Here is a 20,528-nt window from a genome sequence, read left to right as displayed (position 1 = left end):
GAAACCACTGCCTTAGATTAATCAACCCTATAACCAGGCATCCGTTTATCTGAACTGAAATTGGCTGAGAGCATCATATAGTTAGAAGAAACTGGGAACATCTCAAGTGCTAACAACCTGCCAAAAAATATAATGAACCAAACAAATCAATTTCATTCACCTGATATGTTTGGTAAACAGCAAGTTACTGCAGTAACCATGATTCCAGCAGAGAAATGACATTTAGAGCAAATTAACATCCTCTCTGTAAAAGAATTATGTGGATAATACAGTATATTCACTCAATAGTTCTGGGTTAGAAACCCTTAGCAACCAATCAAAAGGTATCTTTCAATAACCTAAATGCATATGTAAGATCTAACTGCTTGGGGGATGCCCAGAGTTACTGAAAAGAGACCACATATCTACATATCCCACCGATCACATATCTTAAAGGGGAAGAAAAGGCATGATGGCTGAGGGGTGCCAGAATGTTAGGCACCCCCCCAGTGATTGTAGTCACTTAGCTGATACCCCTGGCCGGTGCTCCTGTTAGCAGAAAGCTGCACCGACCCGGGGTTCCTGGTCGCACTGGCTTATTCACTGTACTGCACATATATTGGCCCCGCGATTGCAAAGAAAGAAGACAGGAGGAAGAGGATCCCATGAGCACAGGTACCCTGAGTCGGTGCAGTGTTCTGCTGAAAGGGGCATCGGCCCAGGATATCAGGTAAGTGTTTACAATCACTGGGGGTACCTAACATTTCAACAGATCAGATGCCAAAAGTTATTAAACAGTGTTATTTAAAGGGATTCTGTCATTATTTTACGGTATACAGTGCACTGTGCCTGAGTCTGAGCTTTCAGAAGGAGCCAGCACTACACATTAGAACTGCTTTCAGCTAACCTATTGTTTCTCCTACTCCCATGTAACTGGAGGAGTCCCAAGCCGGATTGGGATGTTTACTATTGAGTGCTATTCTGATACCTACTGCTAGGTGGGGCATGGGAGCATTTTTAGCAAAGCAGGTGTTAGAACAGGGGTGGCCAAAACGTCCATCGCGGTCCACCAGTCGATCCCCCGTGGATTTCTGGTGGACCGCGTTGAAGCCAGGAAATGTGGAAGTGCGGCGGTTCTGCGCTTTTATTGGGTATGCGTACGTACGCTATGTCGCGTGTGTACGCGGGGAGGGCCAAAATCGACCGTGGGGGGAAAAAGTCTGGGCACCCCTGTGTTAGAACATTCCCATTGTTCTGTTGATAAGCTCCCCCATGATATAGCTCCAGTAAAGAGTAAGCAAAGTTTGTCAGAGCACAGGCTACATGGCTGAGGCACATGGAAAACTGAGAAAATGTCTAGCCCCATGTCAATTTCAAAATTAACTATTCCTGTCACAGTATTCCTTTAATGGTTAAAATGTGTCAGGACACCAGGACAAGAGCTCCAAAAAGGAGTAACAATCCTGGTATGGACAAAATGAAAAAACAGCAGCACTCCGGAAATGTTGTAGAAAAAAGTGACTTTACTCAAGTGCACACAGCAACGTTTCGGGCATAAACCAGCCCTTTATCAAGCCTAGTCAAACAAATACAATCAAGTGTTATATACCCACAGGGTATAGGACAGTAAGATTCAGAGATGTGGAAGCTCCAGATTCCTAACAATTCAGGGGTGATTTGTCCCCTGAGTTTGGCATCGGAGCCAAAAAGAAAAAGAAATAAGGAAAAAGCAATTATTTTTAATGAAATACATTAAAGTAAGACATTTATTGTTCCTATACGTTAGCAGTATATTTATCACTATTACAATTTGATGCACTTGATACACTAGAGCATATTATGGAAGTATTATTATGGCATATATATGTGCTGTTTTATATGTTTTTTACAATTTTGAAATTTGATATGTGCAATCTATATATTGAAAATTTGTATATTGAACACAAAGGGTTAAATGGAGGGCTGGAGTGATGGTCCCTCCCTTTCCTGTGGGTATATAACACTTGATTGTATTTGTTTGACTAGGCTTGATAAAGGGCTGGTTTATGCCCGAAACGTTGCTGTGTGCACTTGAGTAAAGTCACTTTTTTCTACAACATTTCCGGAGTGCTGCTGTTTTTTCATTTTATCCTGGATATTGTTTTACCCTGGCTGAGGGTTCAGCTTGCACCTGGGGCTACAATTAGCTGGTTTGTCCATTGTGTAGCACACCTTAATCAATTTGTTGATAATCCTGGTATGGACATTACCCTCAAATTCTTGCTGTTAGCAAAAGGGGTGTGGCCAATAATGTGGATCATGGGTGTGGCAAGGGATTTGTGTGGATAAGCACGACCAATTAGGTGTAACATGGTAGTTCTGTTTCCCTGTATTATATTCAGCATGCTGAGAGCTGTGCTGTTTCCCGCTGCTAAATACCGTTTCATAACGCAGCAATTGAAATATTATTATCGTTTTCCTTTACTGTAAACCCCCTCCCTCTGCTGTAACTCGTGTCTTACATTTCCCATGTTTTATTATACGCTTAGGGTTGAATAAGGTGTAATTTAATGACTAGCAGAGCTCAAACACTTGACGTAAATTTCCTTGGATTCACATAAGCTTTAAATTACAGTCTAAATAATGCTCTCATGCTTGCGAATTCACCTACTTCAAAGGTCACCAATGGGAAGATGTTCTAGATAACCGGCAGTGATTACAACGCCCCCTTTATCTAAGAAACCGGTAAAGCTGCGTAATGTGATATTCAGCAGGGGGATGTCCGCCTCTAAAGATGTTTTTTTTTTTTTACGGCTACTTTATTAAATATATTATTATACATTGCTTTTCTAAAATAAATGATTCATCATGTATTCACACTCAGAAGCCATCAGTTCCAACCCTGCATTATGTTTCAGTGGATACTGTTTTGTATTCTGTATAGAGGAATAAAAGAGAACATGCCCTGAGTGTGTGTGTATGCTCAAGGAACAGTCTCCTGTTTGTACTTGCTGGGGCAGGGCAGCATTTCCTAAACAGGGACACTGATAACACCTCAGTTTCCTGCTGTTGGTCTTGCGTTAACCACAATCCTATGTCTTTTAGCATCAGAAGGGGCGTTTTGCTGTCTTTTTCCCAAACAGACGGATGAACTAGAATGACATCATATGGATAGTAGGAAATAGTTATCATTACAGAGATATGGCTGGACTAGTCTCAGGACTCAACAGTAGATATGAAAGGCTACATGTACAGGCAAAAACTGACAAAAAAATTTCCTGAGATTCTTGGAATGTGTATTGAGGCTTAATTATAATATATGTGCATTATGGACAAAGTTGGGCCAAACAGTACTGACACCCAAGGAGACAGCCAGCACCCACCCAGCTTGCTCATACACTACCAGCACCCTACTCGGGCCATTCACCACCACCTGATGCTCTGTTGCCTGCAAGCCCTGCATATCCACTCCCCACCCCTCCTTTGTGTATGAAGCACGTGGCTCTTCTGGCAACACCTAGTTCCAGTTCTGACTATAGGTGGCCATGCACAGGCAGATTTAAGCTGACAATTCAGCTCCTTTAGACCGAGTTGGTAGCTTATCTGTGTATAAGGCTTTTAAATGGCAAATTTTTTCATTCAAGTTTTTTGCATGTAATAAATACCAGGTATTCAAGTTCTTGGAAAAAGAATTTAAGTTTTTTTGGCACCAAAAAACTTGAGTCGTGAAAAAAAATTCTCAAATGTTGATAAATCTCCTCCCTTTATGTCGGCCAGTGGGTGGTGCATTTGATAATTAACTGGGCGACATGGTGCATGAGCTAATGCTGTCAATAACAGAAAGGTGGATATACCTTATAAGGCCCCTCATACAGTATCTGTTCATCCAATGGATACTGCACAGGATTGGTTTGGGTATATCAGCCTCAAATGAAAATAGCAGGATAAATGGAAGGGATAGTCAGGTTAATTTATTTATGTTTTGGGGTGTGGTTTGGGGGAAATGCTATTAACCTAGGTGAATTTCTATTAATATTCAATTTAACTTGTACTATCTTACTCTGACCTAGCACTATGTAAGGATAATATCAATATATAGCATAAACCAGCTCATATTTAAAGCCCTGCTTCACCTAAATAAACATTTTCATAAAAATATACATTTATAGTAGTATGTTCCATTAGGTAATCCTAAATATAAAATTGCCATTTTAAACCCTTAGGACTGCCCCCTGGCATCCTACGATTCACAGTGCACACAAACAAACCAAGGGCACACATACTTGTTAGGCCAATTAATGGACAAAGTTCTCTTTTCTTCCCACACTACTTCCTGTTACAGTTAGAGCTGCATTATTTCCTGTCAGCTGATCTCTGAGGGAGCGCACAGCCCATCACTAAATGGCGGCTCAAGGGAAAGGATGTAAAAGGACAATATTTACTGATATATATATTCCAGTTTGGCAAGATTCTTTAATTGGTCACTTGACATAATATAAACTATCTGTTGGTTAGGTATTCATTCTGGGGTATAGTTTTCCTTTAGGGCTCTGGCACACAGGGAGATTAGTCGCCCCGCAACAAATCTCCCTGTTTGCGGGCGACTAATCTCCCCGAAATGCCATCCCACCGGCGATTTACATCTTCGCCGGTGGGATGGCATTTCGGGGAGATTAGTCGCCCGCGAACAGGGAGATTTGTCACGTGCGACTAATCTCCCCGTGTGCCAGAGCCCTAAAAAGCAGATATTTATCTCAATTTACAGAGGTCCAACAAAAGATAATGTTATCAACCAGCATAATTAACATTAGACTGGCCACATACAGAAGACACAATATACTGCTTCACTTGTAAGCTTTCTTTAAAAAATAAGAAAGAAGATCCAGAAAGCTGAGACAGCGAGCTCAACTTTTGTTAAGGAAAGCCTGAAAGAGGATAAACTGGGACACAGTCCTCTAAACAAAAGTACACAAGAAAACCGAGAACTTTTATAAAGGATGTGAAATAGCAGCAAAAATACAGTAGGTAAAATGAAACCTGGGCCGTGAAATAGAGGATATCAGAAGCACCCAAAGGGGAAATAAGCCACCCATATCTACAACAATGCAACAGAAAAAGGAAAGGCTAAAACATGTTACTACTCAAAAAAAATGCAGGGTAATAAAATATTTACTGTAAGTATTAGTAATGAATGAATAATAATATGATTGACATTTTAATAACTTGCAGCCACAGACCAGCAGTACTTGCAGTCAATAATAAGTATAGGAAGTATGTAAAACAAAGGGCGCAGCTTCCAAATGACACCATATAGCATTTATTAAAATCATGGCTTTAATATAATTCAGACAGTAATGTGGCAAATCAAGTGATGGACCCAACTACATAGAAAAAAAATGAAGGATTTATTGATAAAGTCCATTGGAAGAAGAAACTGGTGGTGAGTGGGTCGTGGGTGTATAGAGTAACATAAATGGAACTGTGTTGGATTTTACAATGGCTTTACGCAGGCTTCAAATTATGCCACTCTGTATTACCCACTGCACTTTAACCCATATTACCCACTTTTTCCCACCCAAAGTCCTCTTAGCCCCTTATCCAACCCTGTACCCTCCAGTTCCCCATACACCCAATACAATAACACTCGATATCTATATAGCATTACAATAAATGGAGATCTCTGTGTCTGCATGTGGGGTGTCAACAATCATTGAGCTACTGTAATGCCTGCCTCATATAATGGGTCTGAATAAGGTTGTTCAGTAGCACTGCTGCCTTGCAGTGCTGTCATCTTGAGTTCAATCTCAGCCAGGACACTATCTGCATGGAGTCTGTATGTTCTCTTCGTGTCTGTGTGGGTTTTCTCCCACAATCAAAAAAAAAAACATACACACAGGTTAATTGGCTTTGACTAAATTGACTATAGTGTGTGTCAATGTGATAGGGACCTTAGATTGTAAGCTTCTTTGGGACAGGGGCTGATGTGAATGATGGATAATATCTATGAAACACTTTGGAAATGTGTCTGCACTATATAAATAACAGAAAATAAAAATAAACAATACTAGTGCTAGGGTTTCAAGTTAGCTGCATTGTTTGGCGGTGCCATTATATGAAGGAATCCCTTCTTTCCTTGTTTGCAGCTCTATGAAGAATACAAAGGACACAATACAAAGCAGTTGCCTATGCATTATCAGCCTTTTATTGTCTTTCTTTCTTTCTTTCTTTCTTTCTTTCTTTCTTTCTTTCTTTCTTTCTTTCTTTCTTTGTCCTTTTTCTCTTTCCTTTGCATGTTCACTCCATGCAAGCCACTAACCTATCATCTACATTGAGAATAAATGCCTTACCAGTGCGGCATTGATTTGAAAGTAGGAGTTAAATGATACAAAGGCATCAAATGTATTCCTTCAATTTGTTAGCAAATTGTAACTGTAAAAGACATTGATCCAGAATGTCTACCAAACCCAAACAAAAACCCTCAGCATTTAACCCTGTGATCAGAAGAGTGACTATACCACAAAACCCTGCTCTTCCATCTCCCACAATGAAACACAGATCAATAATAAGGCTGCAACAGAGATTAATCCTAAAACAACCAAGCCCACGCTGGCCTGTCCCTGTCTAATTAATCTAGTGCCTAATCCACTTTAATTATCATTAAATTATAATTGAAAACATATTAATACTGCAAGATAAAAATAGGCATACATATGCACCAAAACTGCAAAAAATAGCACTAGAACATGTGCATGTTTTAGACAGCAACATAAACAGGCAAAGATGGATACACAGACAGAGATAGATAGATAAATAGATAGATAGATAGATAGATAGATAGATAGATAGATAGATAGATAGATAGATAGATGATAGATAGGAAAATAGATAGATGATAGATAGATAGATAGATAGATAGATGATAGATAGGAAAATAGATATATGATAGATAGATAGATAGATAGATGTTAGATAGATAGTGAGATAGATAGATAGACATAAAAGAAAAGATGCTTTAACAGATGAATAAGCAAAAATAAAAACCATTAATACACATCCATATTTACTTGCTCAATAATTATTACAGATATTTACTAGTGCTAATTACATGCACATAGTGAATTCCATTACCCTATACAAACTGCCACTCCCATCAAGGGGCTAATAACAGGCCATTCTTATATTTTTTGTCTTGCCTCTAATGCACTGTTTCTGTGATGTTTACATAATTTATAGATTCTGATACAGGATAAGCACATAGGAGTGCTAAGGGGAGCTAAAAGAAACACATAGTTAAATTCTCATTTAAAGGTTTTTCTTTAAGCTTGTGCCCAGGCCCGGACTGGCCATCTATGGATTCAGGCAAATGCCAGAGAGACTGCTGTAAGATGCCATAGACATAGATAGTCACTATTTTTGAATTATTTCACATCTCCCTCTTTCCAGCTATCAAATGGGGGTCACTGACCAGATCAGATAAAAACTATTGCTCTGTGAGCTTACAATGTTATTGTTATTATTACTTTTTATTATTGATCTGTCCTTTTGGGCCCTCTCTTATTCATATTCCAGTCTCTCATTTAAACCATTCTTGTCTATGTCAAGTTATGTCCCACCACATTTCACCACTGGCCAAACCTATGTCTGAGACCCCCAATGGCTGCTCATAGCCCATAAAGAATACCAGATTACCAGATATTTTTGGAAATCATTGTACAACACCGGACTGCTTCACATAAATATACACCAATATTGCAAAAATCATCTGCAAAGGACATTTACGTGATTTCATCCGTTCCTCTAGCCCGATTTATCCCCCGGCAGTGCCACAAGCAAAACCCCTGACAGAAATGTAATGTGAATGTTGTGAATGTAATTTATTGTGAACTGAAGAGAATCCAGAAGGGTCAGTTCTGAACCCTAAGCACTAAACAAACATGTATGTCTGTATGAAAGGGGAACTCCACCCAAACACAACTTAAGCTTTTTGAAACATAATTTCAAACTTTGCAATATACACCAATTAAAACATATGCAGCCTTTTCATGATTTTTAATGTAATAATATGGTTTGGAACAGTTCCCTAAGCCCTGCCCCCTGTTCCCCTGCTGATCTGGCTGACTACTTTGAGACTCAAATAAATGCAATCGACTGTCCTCAGCCTGCCTTCAGCCTGCAAAATCCTCCAAATCCCACAATTCCCTGCACTCGTGATGTCAAAAAGTAACGGAACATCACAGTGCAATGCATTGTGGGTTATGTAGTTCCTGCATGCTGTCTGTAACATGTGAATAAGTTGGTACAATTTGTAACATTCATGTTTTAGTCCCTCCTCCCCTGCAAGGATTTCAAATGAGGCAGAAAGAGAAGAACTGTTTTGCTGCTGGACTATATGCAGCATATAAAAATGGTATTTATTCATATTTTTGACAGAACGAATTACAGGTATATTAGGGGTTCTGTGTTGTGTGGGGCTCCAAAACAAATTTTTGTCCAGAAACCAGAGTTCTCATTTAAGAGAAGTAAAGTGACTCTAAGCAATTTCGCTTCAATTCTACAGCAAATAATAGAAAACAGTCAGAGCTACATTCTAATAACAACAAAAGAATCACTACCAGAATAAAAGTGGACAAAGGACATAAATAAATGTGTCATGGAATGCAAAAAATAATTCCTGGAACAATAATTGAGGATTATGAATGGCAAGAGAAGTAAATTGGGCAGATTTCAGGTTTATGACGCTTGAATTTTGTTTGCTTACTGGGTAGAAAACAATCGGCTCAGGCTTTTTTAGCAAACAGAACTGATGCTGCTCCAGTCTGACATCACAAATCTCCATGGAAACATTCTAGGAATGGCTGCATGGCACTAATCGGTGTTGTCATACGGCTACACACCGGCTGAAAGGCAACGCTGACAAAGGCCTCGCACCTCACAGGTTTCCTGACACTCGGCCCTGTGGCATACTGTGGGTTAATTCTGTCTGCTTCTGCAGAAAATCATTTAGAAGCTACTGCAAAATTTGTCCTGATTCGGTATATAGCATTGCACTGAATCATATCCTGCATCTCTTCTCACCTTTTAACTGATCCTCCTATGTTTCTTATGCCAACGAACCCTTGGCGCCAGTTCTCCTTAATGGAAGGATGGTATCCCAAGGTTTCTTACTAATTCTCTCTGTACATTCTGTCTGTGGGAGGGCTCTTCCATTCAACTAGCTTTGAATATCGTCTATATGCTGATGATTTATCCACCCCTTCATTAATCACTACGAGAGGTGGCAGATGGGAAGTTGGTTTTCCGAAGTCGCCTGAAGTTGCCTCACAAGGAAGTTTTGGGTGACTTTGAAAAACCGAAGTGATGTGTATGTCATCCCGCTGGTGATTCTTGATGGTGGGATGGCATTTTGGGGAGATTAGTCGTCATATGCCACTTCCCTTAAATTCAGATTTTTAATTCTAAAGGTGGCCATACACGGTCCCTTAGACCGAATCGTCAGCTTATCAGCCCTTGTATGGGCACTAACGACAGGCCTGCCTGAACAACATCTGGCCGGAAATCGTCCAGATCTCGATCAGGCAGGTTTAAAAATTTAGTCGGATCGGGCGCCGCATTGGCTCGTTGATGAAGTCCCCGAACCGATGGGCGCCTATACCCATCCTTCTAATTTGATCGTTTGTCCCCAGGGCCAAACAACCGAATTAGCCAAATATCGCCCACCTGTAGGTGGGGATATCGGAAGAAGACCCGCTCGCTAGCATGTATGGCCACCTTAACTCCTGGACAAATCAGCTCCATCTCAATACAAACAAACTGATCAATTGAACTGATCATCCTTTCACCTAAACCTGGCCCTGCTTCTCCTGTATTATTACTATTGACAGGGCCGCCATCAGAATCTTTGGGGCCCTGTACAAGTTATTTATCTGGGCCCCCACAACATGAACACAAGCACACAGTACAAATAATTTTGGCCATGCCCCTTTGGCTATGCCCCTTCTGTGCAGAAGATCATCAAGCAGTTTGGTAGGTTTTGCTGGGACAAAAGGTTGAACTTAATGGATGTGGTTTGGCTAAAATACAGGGGTGTAATTATAGAGGAAACAGACTCTGCAACTGCCGGGGGTCCCAGGAACTATAGGGGGCACAGTGGGACACTGGCTAATAAGCAGGGGCAATATATATATATTACTTAGTCAAACAATGAAGTAAATAGATCCCAATATAAACAAAATAAAGAATAAAACAACACAATAAACCCTAGGTGGGCTCTATCCAATGGGGAGTAAGTGTAACAAATGGTGTTTTATGTAGCCCCCAGTAACTGCATTTCTAATTGTCCTATAGTTTAGAGGTAATGGCTGTGACACACGTGGAGATTAGTTGGTGCGCAACAAATCTTCCTTGTAGCAGGCGACTAATCTCCCCAAAATGCCATCCGACCGGCTTCAATGTAAATCGCTGGGATGGCATACGCGGTGGCACGATTTTCCTAAGTCGTTGAAGTTTCCTTTCAAGGCAACTTTGGCGACTTTGGCAAATCGTGCCGCCGCGTATGCCATCCCACCAGCGATTTACATTCTAGCCGGTGGGATGGCAGTTTGGGGAGATTAGTCGCCTGCTACAAGGAAGATTTGTCGCGCACCGACTAATCTCTACGTGTGTCACAGCCCTAACAGTAGAACTGAATAATACTGAAATCAAAATGAAAATAAACAATATTTCTACCTACCAACAAGGACTTGAGCAGCTTGAGAAGAGCAGGCAGTTTAATCCAAAAAAGACTGACCTAAAACACAAAGACAAAAACAAACATTACAAATCCATCAGACAGTATGAGTACGGCATGCGGTATCCACTATGAGTATGGCACCACATACTCAGTTTTAGTTAGTTTAGATTTTTTTAAAGGAGAAGAAAAGGTACAATCACTTGGGGGTGCCAAAATGTTATCGCTTACCTTATACCCTGGGTTGGTGCTCCAGTTAGGAGAACACAGCACCAGCTGCGAGACAGCGACCTTATTCTTTCCTCTGTCTTTGCACAGACTGCGCATGTGTAGTAGAGTGAAAAGCTGAACTGTAATAAAAACGCCGGCTCTTTCACTCTATTGCACATATGTCGGCCCCGGGATCGAGAAGAAATAAGAGGATCATTTGTTCGCTGCTACCCTGGGCTGGTGCGGTTTCCTCCTAAAAGGAGAACCAACCCGGAGTATAAGGTAAGTGATTACAATCAGTAGGGGGTACATAACATATTGGCATCCCCTGGTGATTTTACCTTTCCTTTTCCTTTAAAGTTGCAAAGAAAAGAATCTGCAACCAAACAGGGGCTGATGCCAGGGCTATGTATAGAATGAAGCCTATCACAGCAGCATTTGTAGATAAAAATAGTTGCATATAGTAGGTACTGTATTCTATTAGGCGAGTACACACAAAGCAGAAGTCAGCATAATTTCTGAGCCATACACAATGGAAACAAATACACAAAGGGGCACATTTACTAATCCACGAATGTCCGAAAAGCGTCCGAATGCGTTTTTTTCGCAATGACCGGTATTTTGCGACTTTTTCGAGCGCTCAATACGAAAAAGTCGCGACAATTCGCGAAAGTCGTAATGGCTATGAAAAAGTCACGACAATTCACGAAAGTCATAATGGCTATGAAAAAGTCGAGACAATTCACGAAAGTCATAATGGCTATGAAAAAGTCGCGTCAATTCACGAAATTTGTAATGGCTATGAAAAAGTCGCGACAATTCGCGCAAGTCGTAACGGCTATGAAAAAGTCGCAAAAAATACGAAAAAGTCGCAAAATGTTCGTTTTCCAATCTGAATTTTTCCCATTCGGATTCGAATTCGTGGATTAGTAATTCAGCCCCAAAGTGTTGGTAAATGTACCCCAATGTGTCTCAATTAAGCCATTTACCATTCAGGAAAATGGGAAGCAGCTGCCACTGGGAAAGACATCTGTTTACAACACTTATTCCCCAGCAGGCCATGGCAATAAAAATATTAAGTGCTTTTGCTATTGACAACAGAGTAAACAAATATCAGATTCAGAAAGTAAAAAAAAAAGAAAAAAATAGATATTTTTAAGGACACAGAATTTAGAAAATGCTTAACCTAAAAGCAAAAAAGGTTCCCAAGACAAGTACAGAACAGTCAGTTAGTCTGTTTACTCTTATGTATTTCCACCTATTTAGGAGCGAGGCAAAAATGTGCATATTTGGGCATTTCTAGGCCTTGGCTTGGTTTTACACATATAATTCAGTTGCTCTGAAGTACTTGATCTTCTAATGCAGCAGAGAAGATGCAAACGAAGTTGGACAAGCATGGAAGATGCGGGGGAACATCCTGCCCACAAAACAAGCACTTCTGAAAAGGCCTTTTATGCTTTTCATGCTTTCTTGCTAGATACATAAATGGCTGTATATTTTTCAAACCACAGGTTTATTCTGGATCACCACAAAGTATACGCTTTTATATGCTAGCCCTTAGTAAAAACACACAAAAAAATACATTATTTTAGCGGAATGGTTTTCTAAATGAGTTGCTCAAATTGTTTTTAGATCAGTGGGAAAAATGTAATATACCTCTTTCCTAGGATAATTTGTTTTACCACTACTTTCATTCAGTGGAAGAAAATTTAAGGCGGTAGTTCACCTACAAATTTACCTTTAGCATGTTGTAGAATGGGCAAATCTTAGCAACTTTTTAACTGGTCTTCATTTTTTATAGTATTGAATTATTTGCCTTCTTCTTCCAACTCTTTTCCAAAAAAACAATTGCTCTTAAACAATGTTATTATATTTTATTACTTATCTTTATATTCAGGCCTCTCCTATTCATATAGTCTCTCATCCAAACCACTACTTGGTTGCTAAGGTTATCAGGACACTTGCAACCAGATAGCTGCTAAAATGGAAAACTGCACAGTTGCTGGACAAAAAGCTAAATAATTTAAAAAAAATGAAGACGAATTGCGTCTCAGACTATCACTTTCTACATCATACTAATTTAATAGTGAACAATCCATTTCATTATGTTTTTACACAGTTTACAAATCTGCCCATATATGTCCCTTTTTAACGAACAAATAAAAATATAATTAAGCTGTATTAGTCTTAGAGGGGCTGCTGTGTGCTGTAAATTTCTTGGATCAAGGGCTGATGCAAGTGCTAATTGCACAATCAATAACCCCCAACCACCTCCTAGTAATATTCTGCTTCTTCCAGCACAGTCCCCCAGCTCCAAGCTGTGGGCATTGTTATCTGTCCTATAATAAAGCACAAATAAACACAGTTATTTTATCCCTCAACAAAATTGTATTTTGATGCAAAAAAATACAAATGGTAGTAGTAAATCACTGCCTGAATGCTAAGATAAATTGCACCATAGCAACCAGACAGTTGCTGAAATTCCAAACTGGAGAGGTACATAATAGTTAAAAAAACACGAGTAATAGAAATTAAGACCAAGTGCAAATTGTCTCAGAATATTAGCCTCTATGTCATACTAAAAGTTAGTCAATAGGTGAATAACCCCTGCAATGAGGTTGTTGGCCATGTGGGGCAGAATAGTAGCGATAATCCGTCTAACATAAAAAGTAAGTACAAAAGGACACAGTTTTCACAAGCACAATTTTGTATCTGCAAAGCCCTGTGTAGGGGAGACTACTAAAAAGTAGTTGGCTGAAGTGAATGTAATGTTCTTTAGACATAAATCTTTACTTTCTTCATACATTTTTATTATTTTTCATTGCCTCAAAGCCCCAGCATGATGGCCTCATAAACACATATAGATCATTAATGCATTGGCATGTACCTGTCACCAACTGAAGCGACTACCGCTGCCCTTCAAGTCCTGCACTTTCCCTGTAATGAACGTGGGCATATTCAGAAAGAAAGTCAGCGTGTTAAAAGACAAATCTGTGTTTAATAGCTATGATTTCAATCCACGCTGATCTAATTGAAAGGAAAAGCCAAGCGCACGCCAGTTCTTATTATGAGTATTCATAGTTTCTGTTTGTATTCCACATGGATTAAATTCTATGTTTTGAAACTTTCACTCCGGCAGGAAAGCTAATCTTGCCACATGCCATCTGTCACCAAACAGTCAACATAAACCCAAGCGTGCAGAGGCGCAGAGGACTCTACACTGTTTAGTTAAAAGGGAAACCAAAGTTAAAGAAATAATGTTGTCAGAATGAAAGGTCTTGTTTCCGCTTGGCACAGGGAGTTCAGCCATGAGGCACGATGGCACACTGGAAGGAGTCACTGCAAGGAGTCACTGCATGCAGTCTCATGGAACACATGCTCCTGTAAGGGTAAGAACCCACGGAGTGGTTGAGTGGGCGAGCGATAGATCTCTGCAATCATGGGTGACAAACCGCTCCGAAAAAGCCTTCCACCGGCAAAAATAGGAGTCGCCAGAGGAAAGCTTTTCACATTGCTTCAGTAATCCAAAGGGCTTATCACCAGCATTTCCTATTGTTGCCATTGGAAAGCCTTTTCGAAGGGTTTTGTGGCCTGTGATAGCAAGCCGATTCAACAACTCCGTGGGTTGCAAACATCCATTTTTTTGTTGGTTCAGCTTTTATTGCGTATGAGATGGCAGCAGAGGCAAAAGGTAGAGATGGAGGCCCTGTCCCTGGGGGGTTTGACTGTGTTTCATGAAGTAAAATGGGACAGAGTCACTCATCACTAATGTCCAGTCCATTCTTGTGGCTGAAGCAGCAGAAAGCTAATAGTGTAACATACATTATTAGTTTTCTGCTGCTTCAGCCACAAGAATAGACTGAACATTAATGATGAGTGACTCTGTCCCATTTTACTTCATGAAATACAGTCAATTGCATTTTTTTGTGGGTTGCAAATATTCATTTCTTTTTACTGGAGGTTCAACTATTAATGTGTATGAGAGGGCAGCAGAGGCAAAAGGTAGAGGTGGAGGCCCTGTCCCTGGGAGGCTGACAAAGAGAACATACATTAATTATTAGTTTTCTGCTGCTTCAGCCACAAGAATGGACTGGTCATTAGTGATGAATGAATCTGTCCCATTTCACTTCACAACACAACACATTGAAGTCAATGGCATTTTTTGTGGCAACTTTTTCCATTCCACAACAGTCATTTCTGTATTGGGGTACTCCCGCCATACAGAATAGCAATTTAAGCAATAACCTTATAAGACTCTTCAAAGGATCAACGATCATTTTTCTAAATAAACAAAGATAAATCACTGCTTTGCAACTAGAGGCAGGAGACATTTTTGCAGCACATATAAAACACAAGAAAGCAATTTACCTGCCAAAATTCCTTTAGGGCATTGTTTCCCAAACTGTGGTGCTGGCAGTGGCAAGGGGGGTTCAGCCTGAAGGCCAGTTACACTGAGACCCAAAGAAAATAGTAATTTGCTCTCCTGGATACAGAGCCCAGTCTGAAGGCCAGCTAAAGTATAACTGGGGGTGAATCTATTTGCTGCTCAAAATTTTCTTGAAACTATGACTAAATGATTGATACACCAATATTTTCCTATATCTGTACTTAATTCATGAGATAAGGGGGCTCTGACCAGGGACTCAGCCTTCACTGGGAATCCTGGCAAAAGGCTGGGCTTCAAATATGGCTGAGCTGAATACACTTGGCAACCTTTGCTCTATGGTCAAAGCCAGCAAGTAGCCAAGAAAGTGGTTTGGAGAATTTCAAGACACCTTTCAGCTGGTACAGTTGTCTAAGCCAGAACTTTACAAGCCCAGTACAAAAATGTAATGAAAGGAAAATATTGAGTTTATGAATCAGGTTAAAATCTATATATAATGCTAAGACAAGAATGTACATGTATTATAGCAAAGATAAAAAGAACTAACTTTATGTGTAATAACTCCAAATAAACACGGTTTAGTTACCTAACATTTAAAGGGGTTCGTTACCTTTAAATTGACTTTTATTATAATGTATAGACAAGTATAGAATATATAGACATTAAAATTCTGAAACGATTTGCAATTGATCTTCCTTTTTATTTTTTTCTGGATTTTCAGTTATTTAGTTTATTGTTCAGCAGCTTTCCAGTCTGAAATTTCAACAGCTATCTGGTTGCTAAGGTTTTGTTTACCTTAGCGACCAGGTAGTGGTTTAAATGAGAGACTGGAATATGAAGGTAGTATAGGAACTGAATAGAAAGTAATAAAGAGTAACAACAATTCTAAAATTGTAAGCTCACAAAGCAATAGTGTTTGGCTGTTTGGGTCAGTGAGCCCCTTAGAAAGCTGGAAAAGCAATAAAAAATAAATAATGGAGACCAATTGCAAAGCGGCTAGGAATAGAACATTCTATAACAAACTAAAAGTTAACGGAAAGGTGAGCCATCGCACTATAATTAAGGAGATGTGCGATGCAGTCATCAGTGGCAGAACTATTAAATATGTACAGTATCATTTACAGCTGTATTACTGGTCAGCAAAAATGTATTAGCTCTTTTTATGTATTAATTTCTCAATTTGTATTCTGTCCGGTCACATTGCTAGGAATACATTCAGCTGTCATGCTTTAATGGCTTTGGTATTCACTACACTATGAAGGTTAATAACTCGGCCACATCCTCTTTACATGCGGCGCTGGAGGATCTGTGCTGGTCTCTGCTAATACCAGCTACTCTCTTGGAAATATCAGTAATTAGCAAATATTTGCTTAATGCATATAGTTACTGTTAAGTGTAAGAATGTGAACCGGTCTGTAAGTCAAATATGAAGAGCCCAAAATCCCAGTTTACCTCTCTAGGGTATATTCACTTGGTTGCCTGTAACTTCACATGCCAGTCATAGAGATGTCTTGTACAGGTATAGGACCTGTTATCCAAAATGCTTTTTACCAAGGGTATTCTGGATAAGAGGTCTTTCTGTAATTTGGATCTTCATACCTTAAATCTGATAAAAAATCAATGAAACATTAATCAAACCCAACAGGACTGTTTTGCTTCCAATAAGGATTAAGTACATCTTAGTTGGAATATCCCTTGTCCTGAGCATTCTGGATAACAGGTCCCATACCTGTATTAAGTTGTGGTCACGTTTACTGCTAATTGAGTAAATGTATGTATGTATGTATGACTTTATTTGTAAAGCGCCACAAGGGTACGCAGTGCTGTACAATCTTACAGTATACACAATTACACACAGGGAGGACAAGTGTTATAATAAATACAATAAATAAATATAAATAAGTAAGTGCCATGTGGTATGAGACACAGTAGGAAAGAGGTCCCTGCCCCATAGAGCTTACAATCTAAGTGGTTGGGTAACATACAGGCACAAATTGGAAGGTAAGAGTGCACCAGGTATGGGCATTTGCCCTTAAGCGCAGGCTTTTATGCCTTTGCATAACAACTTGTGTATTTGTCTAATCCTGGATTTCTTATATAAGGTTTTACCTATATAAAGACAATTTGGGTAAGAACTTCCTTTCTATACATTACAACACAAAACATTTCATTTACAGTTTGGGGCTGTGTCAAATGTATGCTCCTTGGATTAGTTACCTAGTAACTCCACGCTGTCGATACGGGTCAATTTGGTGTGTAAGCACACAGTGCGACATATGCACCGTCATTAAATTTCCAGTGAAACAAATCAGTCAGTGGGAAAGTGGCAAATTCACTGCACACGTTATACAACACTGTTTTCTGAAATACACTCTGCCTGCATTTATTTTTATTTATGTACCTTGTACTCCTGAACATGATAGCACTCTATGAGGATCCAGTGACAGTGCTCTCAATAAAAAGAAGAAGGGCGCTACAAATTGGGTCAATAGACAAGTTGATGTCAATAATTAAACAGTCAGAGATTCCGGATCATCAGATCGTATTATGTGTCGGTGTCATTTTGGGTCTGCATAGATGCTAAGGTTTGATTATTAATATTATTTATTTAATGCTTATCAGATTTTGTGCTTCCGGGGTTAAGCTTATGAACCCTTTTCTAAAAAAAAAAATATATATATACGCTTTTTCCTTTTGGGTAATAATATCTTGTTTTTCAGGACTTTCTTCATTTTGTCTCTGTTTTCACAGTCAGACTTACCTGAACAGACTGTTATCTACCTCTGTGACTTAATCTTCCTTATATCCTGCCAAAGCCCTCCAGTCTTAATCCTATACCAGCAAGGGTATTGGCCTACAAAAGGGACATTTTTATGTTGTGTTGCTTACTTACTACCTCAATGTAAGTTACTACACTCCAGTATCATTCATTTTAGACTTAGATGCAGGTTAAAGGATCAATAACACAAAAATATATATAATGTACTATAATCCAGAACTGGTAAAAATGATTAATTTGCATAGAATATTTATATATACTCTAATATAATGAAAATAAATACGTTACTATGAAGGCTAAGAAGACTACTATTTACATTCCCATAGGGGTTGTAAGAACTGATTGGAGGAAGGTTAGATGACTCTTTTTCTGCTCCTTAACTCAATTTTATAAGTAGAATAACTTAGGACAAGACATTTCTTTTCTTGGGAAATTAATTTTCAGGCGACTGCAGCAAGACTAGATTTTATTCACTTCATGATTTTTGGTTTGCTTTCTCTGTTCACTTTATAATTTGCTGTAAGGGTTGCCACCTTTGGCTTGGAAGAATAGCAGCTGGCAATGATGGGAGCCAATGACGTAGGAGGGGTGAGTAGGTGATGCAACGTAGCCATGAGGTAAATGGGCGGTGTAATGACATCAACGGGGCAGAGCAATGACATTGGTGGGTGAATCACGGGAAGAATTATTGGAGATCAAAATAAAAAAGGTAAAGTTGACCAAGAACTGAGGTTGATTGGGGCAGAACGAGAGGTTATTACAAAGTTACAACAAGTACATTGCCAGTAAATTTGTAATACTGCCCCAAGCCGGTAAAACACTTTGTTAAAATGCATAATAAGCCTGTTGTCAATAGTAAGCATTGGTTCCAAACACCTGTCTTTGGTGCCTTGTTATCTACAAAGCCAGTCAAGATTTATTATCAAAGGCATGATACAGCTGAAGCATTAAAGACTGATCTGCTCCACGTGATATTAAGCTATTATTTATAACTGCAACAAAGGCAAAACATTAGAAAGATTTCCCCCGTGTAAGCACACAAAATCTACACGCTATGAAACTAGGAAACTGGCATAATCATCCTGAAAGAAGGCATTCAAGTTATTATGAACCAGGACTAGGAAATAAAAAATGGCTGGCAAAGCAAATATACCCATAAACTGATAGCTTTAACAGTTTCCTATGCATATCTTACTGACTGAATTCTATGCAGCAAACTGAAAGGGGTGATGTACATTTACAATACAAGCTTCCCTATGCCACCTATGTGTTATTATTACCAGAACTCTGCCTTTTTATGGACGCTAAAATCAGTGCGGCCATAGAAGCCAGTGGGGAGCTAACTATGGTCCTGGCCATTGGAAAAACCATTATGGGCTAAAAAAAAAAAAACTTGAATTTCTGGCACTTCTCCCTCTGTAATGGTTACAGACTGGCAAACACCAATTGTCAGACAGGAGCAGCTGCATAATGCACATCAACAGAGCTGCCAACAAAATGGCAGACAGCATGTCAACATCCTAGTAATGGACAGTTAGAAATAAATCAATTTAGGGCTACTGGATAACTACCCACCTTGAAGTTAGTAGTTTGTTTATATATTCTCCAAAATAGTACATGCTAAGCCATAATTGTTTCTGTTAACAATTTGCCTCTCTGTTCATCGAATGAAGAAATTCTTAATCTGTGGCTCAGGACCAAGTCCTTGTGCTTGTCAAGGGTGGGTTTTCCGGGTCCTCTTCATACAACAGAAAACAGCAGTTAAAGTGATGTACATACCTTATTCTTACTAATTATTGGGTTACAAACTTGAACATTGCTCTTGCAGAGCCTTCATAAGCATCTGCTCACAATTCCTGCAGGATCTATTGTTCTCTTTCTCTGTATAATTCATATTATGTCCTCATAAGGACCATTTGACAGAAAAATGACTTTCGTGGTCTAGGGAAAAATGTACCCCCTATTATAAAAAATATGAATATTATCAGTGGCATAACTATAGAGGAAGCAGACCCCATGGTCACGTGGGGCCCTGACTGCTGGGTCTGCCTCCTTTATAGTTATAGAAATCCGCCTTCCCCAGTCACTCTCCTACCTGAGCAGCAGATGGGAGCGAGTGGGCAGGTTAGGGGGGCAGGGTGGAAGCTATATGGCCAAGTGCTATATAGTTAACAAAGATTTGCTGCGGGACGACTAATCTCCCCGTCTGTCACCTCCATGAAAAAGTTCTTGAAGACCGGAAGTGATGTCCCTGGCATCCTGACACCGCGAACATTTGCTCCACTGAAGCCACTGAATTCTACAAGCGCATGTTCGCACGCTTTACATGGCACTTACTGCCCTCGTGGGGGGCTGTTTGGGCCTATTTGGAATCTCAGTCTGGACCTGAGTTATATTATAAAGGACATTCAAGGCTCTTTATAAATGTTTAAAGATGTGGCCAAGTTGGACGCTATTGTTTGACATAATTG

The 20,528-nt window shown here is 39.6% G+C and overlaps 1 protein-coding gene across 6 annotated transcripts in view; it reads right to left on the bottom strand.

The window, feature by feature from the left end:
* The window catches only part of plcb4 (phospholipase C beta 4), a 168,490-nt gene that overhangs the window by 76,476 nt on the left and 71,486 nt on the right, over nt 1–20,528 (bottom strand). For 5 of the 6 annotated variants that reach the window (XM_012963848.3, XM_031902883.1, XM_002931736.5 and 2 more), the window contains one exon: nt 10,688–10,744. The exons of the other annotated variant lie outside the window; for it this stretch is intronic. The gene's annotated coding sequence lies outside the window, so the exon portion shown is untranslated. The remainder of the gene's footprint in view (nt 1–10,687; nt 10,745–20,528) is intronic. 6 annotated transcript variants of the gene reach the window in all.

This window comes from Xenopus tropicalis, chromosome 5, assembly GCF_000004195.4.
Source record: "Xenopus tropicalis strain Nigerian chromosome 5, UCB_Xtro_10.0, whole genome shotgun sequence".
In the NCBI taxonomy this organism is placed as follows: Eukaryota; Metazoa; Chordata; class Amphibia; order Anura; family Pipidae; genus Xenopus; species Xenopus tropicalis.
The sequence above is the reverse complement of the archived record's forward strand: the minus strand, read 5'-3'. Positions and strand labels throughout refer to the sequence as shown.